Source organism: Bos javanicus, chromosome 16, assembly GCF_032452875.1.
Source record: "Bos javanicus breed banteng chromosome 16, ARS-OSU_banteng_1.0, whole genome shotgun sequence".
In the NCBI taxonomy this organism is placed as follows: domain Eukaryota; kingdom Metazoa; phylum Chordata; class Mammalia; order Artiodactyla; family Bovidae; genus Bos; species Bos javanicus.
In genome coordinates this window covers 9,741,584-9,752,548 of record NC_083883.1, presented here as the reverse complement: position 1 = coordinate 9,752,548, position 10,965 = coordinate 9,741,584, and the positions used below count along the sequence as shown (strand labels likewise).

Here is a 10,965-nt window from a genome sequence, read left to right as displayed (position 1 = left end):
TGTTGAGGTTTGACAGAAAACAACAAAATTCTGTAAAGCAATTATCCTTCAATTAAAACATGAATAAATTAAAAAAATCTAGGATAGTCATACTATGAAATAACACTCAGAAACAAAAGGAAATGCAATATTAACACATGTAATAACCTGGATGATTTTCGTACCAGTATGCCAAGTTAAGAGTCAAATACAAGAGATTATATACTGTATGATTCCAAATATTTGCAGTTTATAAAATAAAAGTAAACTTATAATGAATGTAGACAAAGCAGGCAAGGGAATTCCAGCTGAGCTTTTTAAAATCCTAAAAGGTGATGCTTTTAAAGTGCTACACTCAATATGTCACCAAATTTGGAAAACTCAGCAGTGGCTGCAGGACTGGAAAAGGTCAGTTCCAATCCCAAAGAATTCCAATCCCAAAGAAGGGCAATGCCAAAGAATGTTCAAACTACCACACAATTGCACTTATTTCACACGCTAACAAAGAAATGCTCAAAATCCTTCATGTTAGGCTTCAGCAGACCATGAATAGAGAACTTCCACCGGTACCAGCAGAATTTAGAAAAGCCAGAGGAACCAGACATTAAATTGCCAATGTTTGTTGGATCATAGAGAAAGCAAGGGAATTAAAAACAAAACAAAACACAACTCAAGATCTACTTTTGCTTCATTGACTATGCTAAAGCCTTTGACTGTGTGGATCATAATGAACTGTGGAAAATTCTTAAAGATATGGGCATGCCAGATCCCATTACCTGTCTCTTGAGAAACCTATATGCAGGTAACCGTTGTCCAACGGGTAGCAGCTGGAGCGGCAGCGGCAGTAGGTCACAGGGCAGAGGCGACGCCACAGGGCAGCGGCGGCCATAGCAGCAGGAGGAGCAGCAGTATCTAGACCGGGATTGGACATGCGCCGTTGCCGGGCCGAGCCGGGTGTCGGGCTCAGAGGCTGGACTCCGCTGCCGCCAGAGTTCAATGCCCAGGCCTCAGCTCGGTAGCGTTTTCGTTGGAATATAGGTTGCATATTTATGGCGCTTCTGAGTGCGAGGGCAGACTTCTGCCAGGCTCAGCACGGTGTTTCCGTTGACAAGTGAGCTTGGAGGGTCTATGTGCCATAATTACTATCACCTTGAAGACTCTGGACACCCAGATTGATCTCAGAAATAGTTGGATTTTTTTTTTTTTTTTGCAAGCGTATTTATTTTGATGACTCCAGTAAAATTAAGCATCAAGTAAACAAAAGTGGAGAGCGACCTATGCTTTTAACGTGTCTCACTAGTGCCTAAATGTAGTAAAGGCTGCTTAAGTGTTGTATGTAGTTGGATTTTTTTTTTTTGGTAGTCATGGTATCCATCAGCAGACATTGAGGCCCAAGTTGAATTTGGATTCAAGTGGATTCTAAATAGTTCTGCTTATCTGCTTATCTTAAAGAGAGAAGTTTCTGAAAGAATAAGCTAGTTGAATAGAGAAAACTGATTTAGACATTTTAGTGGTCTTTTTAATCTTCTCTGCTATGAAACATTTCAAGATTTATTGATTTTTTTCTTTTTCTTTTTTTCATTTTCACCATCACACACACACGCACAGTCACACTTTTTATTTGCCATAATGAACCGTCCAGCCCTTGTGGAGATCTCCTATGAGAACGTGAGTTTTCTGATAACCCACAACCCTACCACTGCTACCCTCAACAAGTTCATTTACAGAGGAACTTCGGAAGTATGAAGTGACAACTTTGGCTCGAGTTTATGATGCTACATATTGAAAAAGAAGGAAATTCACGTTCTAGATTGGCCTTTTGACAGTGGAGCACCACCCCCTAGTCAGGTAGTAGATGATTGGCTAAGTCTGCTGCTGCTGCTAAGTCACTTCAGTCGTGTCCGACTCTGTGCGACTCTATAGACGGCAGCCCACCAGTCTCCCCCATTCCTGGGATTTTCCAGGCAAGAGTACTGGAGCGGAGTGCCATTGTCTTCTCCGTTGGCTAAGCCTACTGAAACCAAATATCCTGAAGAACAAGGTTGCTGTGTTGTAGCGCACTGCGTTGCAGGATTGGGAAGGGGACCTGTACCGGTTGCACTTGCTTTGATTGAATGTGGAATGTTGAATGAAGTACACATGTGGAATGAAGATGCATTTCAATTTATAAGACAAAAAAAGAAGGGGAGCATTCAATTCCAAACAGCTTCTTTACCTGGAGAAATACCAACCTAAGATGTGATTATGCTTCAGAGATACCAACAGGCATTACTGTGTTCAGTAAAAATAAGTATATACAAAGGCTGATTTGATTTAGAGGGATCTCTTGGTACCTGGAAAAATGAATCTGGAATCTACTGTGTTATCAAAGTAGTGATGGATTCAGTACTCCTCAATCACTGTTAATGATTGGAAAAAAGCAAACATAAATCCCTCTATAATGTGAATTAAATTTTTAAGAAAAGAAAAAAAAAAGCAACAGTTAGAACTGGACATGGAAAAACAGACTGGTTCAAAATTGAGAAAGGAGTATGTCAAGTCTGTATACTGTTACCTTGCTTATTTAACTTACACAGAGTACATCACGGGAAATGCCAGGCTGGGTGTATCTCAAGCTGGAATCAAGTTCGCCAGGAGAAATATCAATAACCTCAGATGATATCACTCTAATGGCAGAAATTGAAGAGAAACTATAGAGCCTCTTGATGAGGGTGAAAGAGGAGAGTGAGAAAGCTGGCCTAAAACTCAACATTCAAAAAACTAAGATCACTGCAACCAGTCCCCTCACTTCATGACAAATAGATGGGGAAAAGGTGGAAGCAGTGACAGATTTTATTTTCTTGGGCTCCAGAATCACTGTGGACAGTGACTGCAGCTGTGAAATTAAAAGATGCTAGTTCCTTGGAACAGAAGCTATGACAAACCTAGACAGAGTATTACAAAGCAAAGACATCATTTTGTTGGCAAAGGTCCATATAAGTAAAAACTATGGTTGTTTTCAGTAACCACATATAGATGTGAAAGTTGGACCATAACGAAGGCTGAGCGCTGGAGAATCGATGTCTTTGAATTGTGGTGCTGGAGAAGACTCTTGAGAGTCCTTCAAGGAGATCAAACCAGTCAATCCTAAATGATATTAACCCTAGAAGAACTGGTGCTGAAGCTCCAATACTTTGGCCACCTGATATGAAGAGCCAACTCACTGAAAAAGATCCTGATGCTGGGAAAGATTGAAGGCAGGAGGAGAAGAGGTTGGCACAGGATGAGATGGTTATATAGCATCTCCAACTCAATGGATATGAATCTGAGCAAACTCTGGGAGATAGTGGAGGGCAGAGGGGCTTGGCGTGCTGCAGTCATGCAGACATGACTTAGTGACTGAAAAACAACAAGGTAGAATAGAGAATGCCTGTGGTTGGGAGTGGGTATAATAAAAAAGTAAGAAACTTTATGATGAGGAAAAGGCTCTACTGCAGTTATACAACTATAAACAATTACAGTAGTTCAAAATTTACTTAAATTGAGTGAATTTGATTGCATGTAAGTAAAAATTTAATGAAAAAAAAATCATCCTATCTAAGCTTCTTAATAGTCATATAATGGAGAAAATGAGTGAATGCAACTATACATGTTTTATGCCCTTTTGTTATATGACTGCCCCCACCGCCACAATGTCTTCAGGTAACCATTGATCTGCTTTCTAGCCTTATAGATCAACAGGTATTATTTTTGAATTCTGTATAGATAGAATGCATTCTAGTTTTTCCTGGTTTCTTTCATTCAGCATAGATTTTGAGATTTTTTTATAGTTGAATTTAAAAAAAAAAAAATTGTGTTCCTTTGTATTGCTGAGAAATATCCCAATGGTATCTATACCAAAGTTTATTAATTTATTCAATTTTTGATGGACATTTTTATAGTTTCTAGTTGTTGTTGTTCAGTTGCCCAGTCATGCCAGACTCTTTGCAACCCCATGGACAGCAGCAGGCCAGGCCTCTCTGTCCCTCAGCATCTCCCAAAGTTTGCCCATTTCATGTCCATTGCATTGGTTTTGCCATCCAGCTATCTCATCTTCTAATGTTCTCTTCTCCTTCTGCCCTCAATCTGTCCCAGTATCGGGGACTTTTCTGGTGAGTCAGCTGTTTGCATCAAATGACCAAAACACTGGAGTTTCAGCTTCAGGATCAGCCCTTCCAATGAGTATTCAGGATTGATTTCCCTTAAGATTGACCGATTTGATCTCCTTGATGTCCAAGGGGCTCTCAGGAGTCTTCTCCAGCACCACAATTCAAAGACATCAATTCTAAAGCTTTATGAATATTTGTACAAATCTTTGTGTCTTCTTTTCCATTATAAATACCTAGGCATTGAATGACTGGAACATATGCATGTTTTAAATTTTAAAGAAACTACCATCCTGTTTTTAAAAAAAACTCTTCCAATTTGTATTTGTGTTGCATGGTAAGTCGCTTCAGTTGTGTCTGACTCTTTGTGATACCGTGGAATGTAGCCCACCAAACTCCTCTGTCTGTGGGATTCTCCAGGCAAGGATACTGGAGTGGACAGTCATGCCCTTCTCCAGGGATCTTCCCAACCCAGGAATTAAACCCATGTCTCTTATGTCTCCTGTGTTGGCAGATGGGTTATTTACCACTAGTGCCACGTGTGTATTTGTTAGCAGTAGATAAAAGTACTAGTCCACATCTTTGAAAACTTGGTATGTTCATCCTAACTGAATTTCTTCAAGTACTTTAGTCTTCTGAAAATTGACATTGTTGTGAAGATTAAATAAGATAATGTTTTAAACATGCATAGTGTATCTGAATTCAGTAAATAATAGGTTATGTTGCTCACTGTTCTTGTTAACTATTTTTTTTTAAAAATTCAGCACCAACCTGAATCAATGCAAACACACATAAAAGTATTTTTAATACATTAATAATGAACTATAAGAAAAAAAATCAAGAAAATATTCCCTTTAAAATTACATTTAAAAGAAATATACCTAGAAATATACTTAAACAAGTAGATGTAAGACCCATACTCTGAACTTTGAAAACCTGATGAAGAAAATTAAAAATTATGTAAAGAAATAGATATTCTTCATTCATGGACTGGAAGAATTAATGTTGTTAAGATATTGATACGAACCAATCTGTAGATTCAATGAAGTCTCTATCAAAATAACAGGTGATATTACCTATCCCCAGAGAAGATTTGGCAAAATCTGCAGATATTTTGGATCATTACAACTAACCATAGCTTGCTAAATATCCTACAATGCCCAGGACAGCTCTCCACAACAAAGAATCATCTGGTCCCAAATAAGAATACTATTGAAGCTGAAAAGACATCTTCAAAATAAATGTTTTAAGATCAGTTTTGAAACATGAGACACAAGTAAAAATTAAAAGAGGTACTACATGAAGATACTATTTAATATAATAAGAATAATCTCAATCAGAATTCCTGGTTATATAGTCAATGATTCACAAATACTTGGGGAAAGAAGATTTGAAGCAAAACTATTGGATTACATACCTTATATTACATACCTTAGATTAAATTATCTGAGATTTTAGAGTTGCTAATATAGCATTAAAAATGATAGAAAAACAAAATATAATAAATGCATTTAAAATTTTTAAGTGCTACTTGAAGTAAAATACCTGGCATTATTATTATATCATAGCTATAGAGAAAATATTAAAAATTGGACATAGAAAAATTAACTAATATTAAAAGAAAGTTTTTAAAAAGATACAAGGTTAAAGGAATGCAGAGACAAAATACGTGTGCTGTAAATATAACTACAGTTAGAAACAAATTCAAATATATACTACTTATGCAAAGATGTCCCCTTGTACTGCAAGGAGATCCAACCAGTCCATTCTGAAGGAGATCAGCCCTGGGCTATCTTTGGAAGGGATGATGCTAAAGCTGAAACTCCAGTACTTTGGCCAGCTCATGCGGCAAGTTGACTCATTGGAAAAGACTCTGATGCTGGGAGGGATTGGGGCAGGAGGAGAAGGGGATGACAGAGGATGAGATGGCTGGATGGCATCACTGACTCGATGGACATGAGTCTGAGTGAACTCTGGGAGTTGGTGATGGACAGGGAGGCCTGGTGTGCTGCGATTCATGGGGTCGCAAAGAGTCGGAGATGACTGAGTGACTGAACTGAACTGATCTGAACAGATGGAAAGATGGGGTCGACAAAGGGCAGAAATGGTATGGACCTAACAGAAGCAGAAGATATTAAGAAGAGGTGGCAAGAAAACACAGAAAAACTGTACAAAAAAGATCTTCAAGACCAAGATAATCATGATATTGTGATCACTCACCTAGAGCCAGACATCCTGGAATGTGAAGTCAAGTGGGCCTTAGAAAGCATCACTGTGAACAAAGCTAGTGGAGGTGATGGACTTCCAGGTGAACTATTTCAAATCCTGAAAGATGATGCTGTGAAAGTGTTGCACTCAATATGCCAGCAAATTTGGAAAACTCAGCAGTGGCCACAAGATTGGAAAAGGTCAGTTTTCATTCCAATCCCAAAGAAAGGCAATGCCAAAGAATGCTCAAACTACCACACAATTGCACTCATCTCACACGCTAGTAAAGTAAAGCTCAAAATTCTCCAAGCCAGGCTTCAGCAATACGTGAACCATGAACTTCCAGAGGTTCAAACTAGTTTTAGAAAATGCAGAGGAACCAGAGATCAAATTGCCAACATCTGCTGGATCATCAAAAAAGCAGTAGAGTTCCAGAAAAACATCTATTTCTCCTTGACTGACTATGACAAAGCCTTTGACTGTGTGGATCACAATAAACTGTGGACAATTCTGAAAGAGATGGGAATACCAGACCACCTTACCTGCCTCTTGATAAATCTGTATGCAGGTCAGGAAGCAACAGTTAGAACTGGACATGAAACAACAGACTGGTTCCAAATAGGAAAAGGAGCACTTCAAGTCTATATATTGTCACCTTGCTTATTTAACTTATATGCAGAGTACATCATGAGAAACGCTGGGCTGGAAGAAACACAAGCTGAAATCAAGATTGCTGGGAGAAATGTCAATAACCTCAGATATGCAGATGACACCACCCTTATGGCAGAAAGTGAAGAGGAACTCAAAAGCCTCTTGATGAAAGTGAAAGAGGAAAGTTAAAAAGTTGGCTTAAAGCTCAACATTCAGAAAACGAAGATCGTGGCATCCGGTCCCATCACTTCATGGGAAATAGATGTGGAAACAGTGGAAACAGTGTCAGACTTTATCTTTTGGGGCTCCAAAATCACTGTAGATTGTGATTGCAGCCATGAAATTAAAAGACACTTACTCCTTGGAAGGAAAGTTATGACCAACCTAGATAGCCTATTCAAAAGCAGAGACATTACTTTGCCAACAAAGGTCCGTCTAGTCAAGGCTATGTTTTTTCCAATGGTCATGTATGGATGCGAGAGTTGGACTGTGAAGAAAGCTGAGCACCGAAAAATTGATGCTTTTGAACTGTGGTGTTGGAAAGACTCGTGAGAGTCCCTTGGACTGCAAGGACATCCAACAGTCCATTCTAAAGGAGATCAGTCCTGGGTGTTCTTTGGAAGGAATGATGCTAAAGCTGAAACTCCAGTACTTCAGCCACCTCATGTGAAGAGTTGACTCACTGGAAAAGACCTGATGCTGGGAGGGATTGGGGGCAAGAGGAAAAGGGGACGACAGATGATGAGATGAGTGGATGACATCACCGACTCGATGGACATGAGTTTGAGTGAACTCTGGGAGCTGGTGATGGACAGGGAGGCCTGGCGTGCTGCGATTCATGGGGTTTCAAAGAGTCGGACAGAACTGAATGACTGAACCGAACTGATAGTAAGATTTTTTTTTAAAAAATCAAAGATAATTGTAAAATTTAAAGTAATGTCCAAATTTAAGTATATGAAAACAGAAAGAAATCCTGAATTCCATGTATTTCAACTATGTATAATTCAAAGAAAAAAAAGCACCCAGAAAGATGATTTGTGCAAAGTTTTTTAAATTTTCAATACAGATGAATCTATAACAGTCACTTAGATACAAAAAATGCAAAAAAAATTATACAAAAAAGTGATAGAGAATAACAGTAATTATGAAACAAATTAACATGTGAATAATCTAAGAAATGTTGAAGTCAAATGACAAATATAAAAATTATCACCTCTAAACTGAGGAAAGGCTAACTAAATAAAAAGAGAACATGTGGAAATAATTATATGATATAAAAATTATTCATTGTTGTTCAGTTGCTTTGTGGCCCTACAGATGACAGGCTTCCCTGTCATTCAGGCTCTCGGAGTTTGCTCAAATCCATGTCCATTGAATCGGTGATGCCATCAGATCATCTCATCTTCTATTGTCCCCTTCTCCTGCCTTCATCTTTCCCAGCAACAGGGTCTTTTCCAATGAGAGTTTTTCGCAGCAGATGGCCAAAGTATTGGCGTTTCAGCTTCGGGATCAGTCCTTCCAATGAATATTCAGGGTTAATTTCCTTTAGAACTGACTGGTTTCATCTCCTTGTTGTCCAAGGAACTCTCAAGAGTCTTCTCCAATACCACAGTTCAAAAGCATCAGTTCTTCGGTGCTCAGCCTTCTTTACGGTCCAACTCTCACATTTGTACATGATTACTGGAAAAACTATAGCTTTGGCTAGACGGACCTTTGTTGGCAAAGTAATATCTCTGCTTTTTAACTCTGCTTTTTAACATGTTGTCTAGTTTTGACATAGCTTTTCTTCCTAGGAGCAAGCGTCTTTTAATTCCATGGCTGCAGTCACCATCTGCAGTAATTTTGGAGCACAAGAAAGTAAAGTCTCCCACTGTTTCCATTTTTACCCATCTATTTGCCATGAGGTGATGGGACTGAATGCCATAATCTTCATTTTTTGAACATTGAGTTTTAAGCCAGCATTTTCAGTCTCCTCTTTCACCTTCATCAAGAGGCTCTTTAGTTCCTCTTTGTTTTCCATCATAAGGGTGGTGTCATTTTCATATCTGAGGTTATGGACATTTCTTCCAGCAATCTTGATTCCAGCTTGCACTTCTTCCAGCCTGCATTTCACATGATGTACTCTGCATATAAGTTAAATAAGCAGGGTTACAATATACAGCCTTGACCTATTCCTTTTCCAATGGTGAATCAGCCTGCTGTTCCATGTCTGGTTTTTACTGTTGCATCTTGACCTGCATACAGGTTTCTCAAGAGGCTGATAACATCCATCTGGCAATTCCATCTCTATAAATTTTCCATAGTTTGTTGTGACCAACACAGTCAAAGGCTTGTGTGGTCAATTAAGCACAATTAGATGTTTTTTGGGAATTTTCTTGCTTTTTCTATGGTCCAACAGATGTTGGCAATTTGATCTCTGGTTCCTCTGCCTTTTCTAAACCCAGCTTGAACATCTGGAAGTTCTCGGTTCATGTACTGTTGAAGCAATCACACAAAGATTGATCACACTATTGTGGTTATCTGTGTCATTAAGATCTCTTTTATATAGTTCTTCTGTGTATTCTTGCCACCTCTTCTTAATACCTTCTGCTTCTGTTAGGTCCATACCATTTCTGTCTTTAAATTCCTAATTTAGTTTTTAAAAATATTTCCAAATTTTTCCATTTTAAGTTCCCAGTTATGTTATACACCATGTTATTTTTTAATGTATCATTATATTTTATGTTTAGATCATTTACCAATATTCTATTTTACCTCTTGTAGGGTTAGTGGTTGGGCTTCCCTCATGGCTCAGCTGGTGAAGAATCTGCCTGCAATGTGGGAGACCTGGGTTTGATGCCAGGTTGGGAAGTTCCCCTGGAGGAGAGCATGGCAACCCACTCCAGTATTCTTGCCTGGAGAATTCTCATGGACAGAGGAGCCTGTTGGGCTACAGTACGAGGGGTTACAAAGAGTCAGACACAACTCAGCAACTAAGCACAGGGTTAGTGTTTATCTTTTTAATTGTGCATTAAATATTTATTTCTGAGTTGAAGTAAATCATTAATATTTTGTGTTATTTCTTAGGAAATTTATAGCAAAACTGGCAGGAATATGTCCATGGCAATGTCCTGTATTGGTTTCTTCAGATCACATAATTTTAACAAAATGAAGGAAAGTTTCAGTGTAAAAATATAATCATGGCCTAAAAGTCTTATTACTTGACAATGATGAATTGCTGGTACTGTTTCCATCTTTCCATAAAGAATCTTAATACTAGAGAGCATGCACATAGCAACTGTTCTCAGGAATTGGACATTCAACATCATAGACCTGAAATCCCTGAGCAAAGAAAAACACAGAGTGAGCCTCATCTTTACTCTGGCTCTCTGCCTTGAATAATTTTCAGACACCTGCTTATGGAGCATAGGAAACAGAACCCAAGGTCAAGACATCTTCACTGAGTTGATTAGGCAGATATTGGAATACCCGGCAGCTAGAGCAGCTAGAACCTACAGATCAAGGTATTTGTTATCGGAATAGGAAGTGGTAATGTTGGGTCTAGTAAATATATGTGATTATTCCCTTGTCCTTGCTGAGCATGGGACTGCAAATATGAGGGCCAGATACCACATGCCCTATCGGAAAGCAAATATCACAGGGTTAATATCAGACCAAGTTAACAGAATTATACAGCGCTTGGGAATATCAAAGTGATGGACACGAAGCATGAAATGATCACCTAAATACTCAGGGTATTTGGTTTAGGAACTAAAAATTCATTGAGACATCTGGCTTCTATTGAAAACCTATGTGTGATCTTTCAGGAACAATAATAGGCCATTACAAAGGCTAAATCTTTTTCAGGCCATATGACAGAAAGCTTCCTTCCCCATTTACTCAGAGTATCACGGTTTCTGGAGTTGCAGTCATGGATTCCAGTTCCTTTGGATAGTCACGATCTTTCTTGATCTTCAGTCCTAGCCCCTGTGCCTTCATTGCCAGGACTTTGGACGGAAGCCTT

General features: G+C 38.8%; 1 pseudogene; it reads left to right on the top strand.

Moving 5' to 3' along the window:
* The first annotated feature begins 1,498 nt into the window (after nt 1-1,498).
* LOC133227399 (protein tyrosine phosphatase type IVA 2-like) lies at nt 1,499-2,454 on the top strand (annotated as a pseudogene).
* Nucleotides 2,455-10,965: the final 8,511 nt, after the last annotated feature.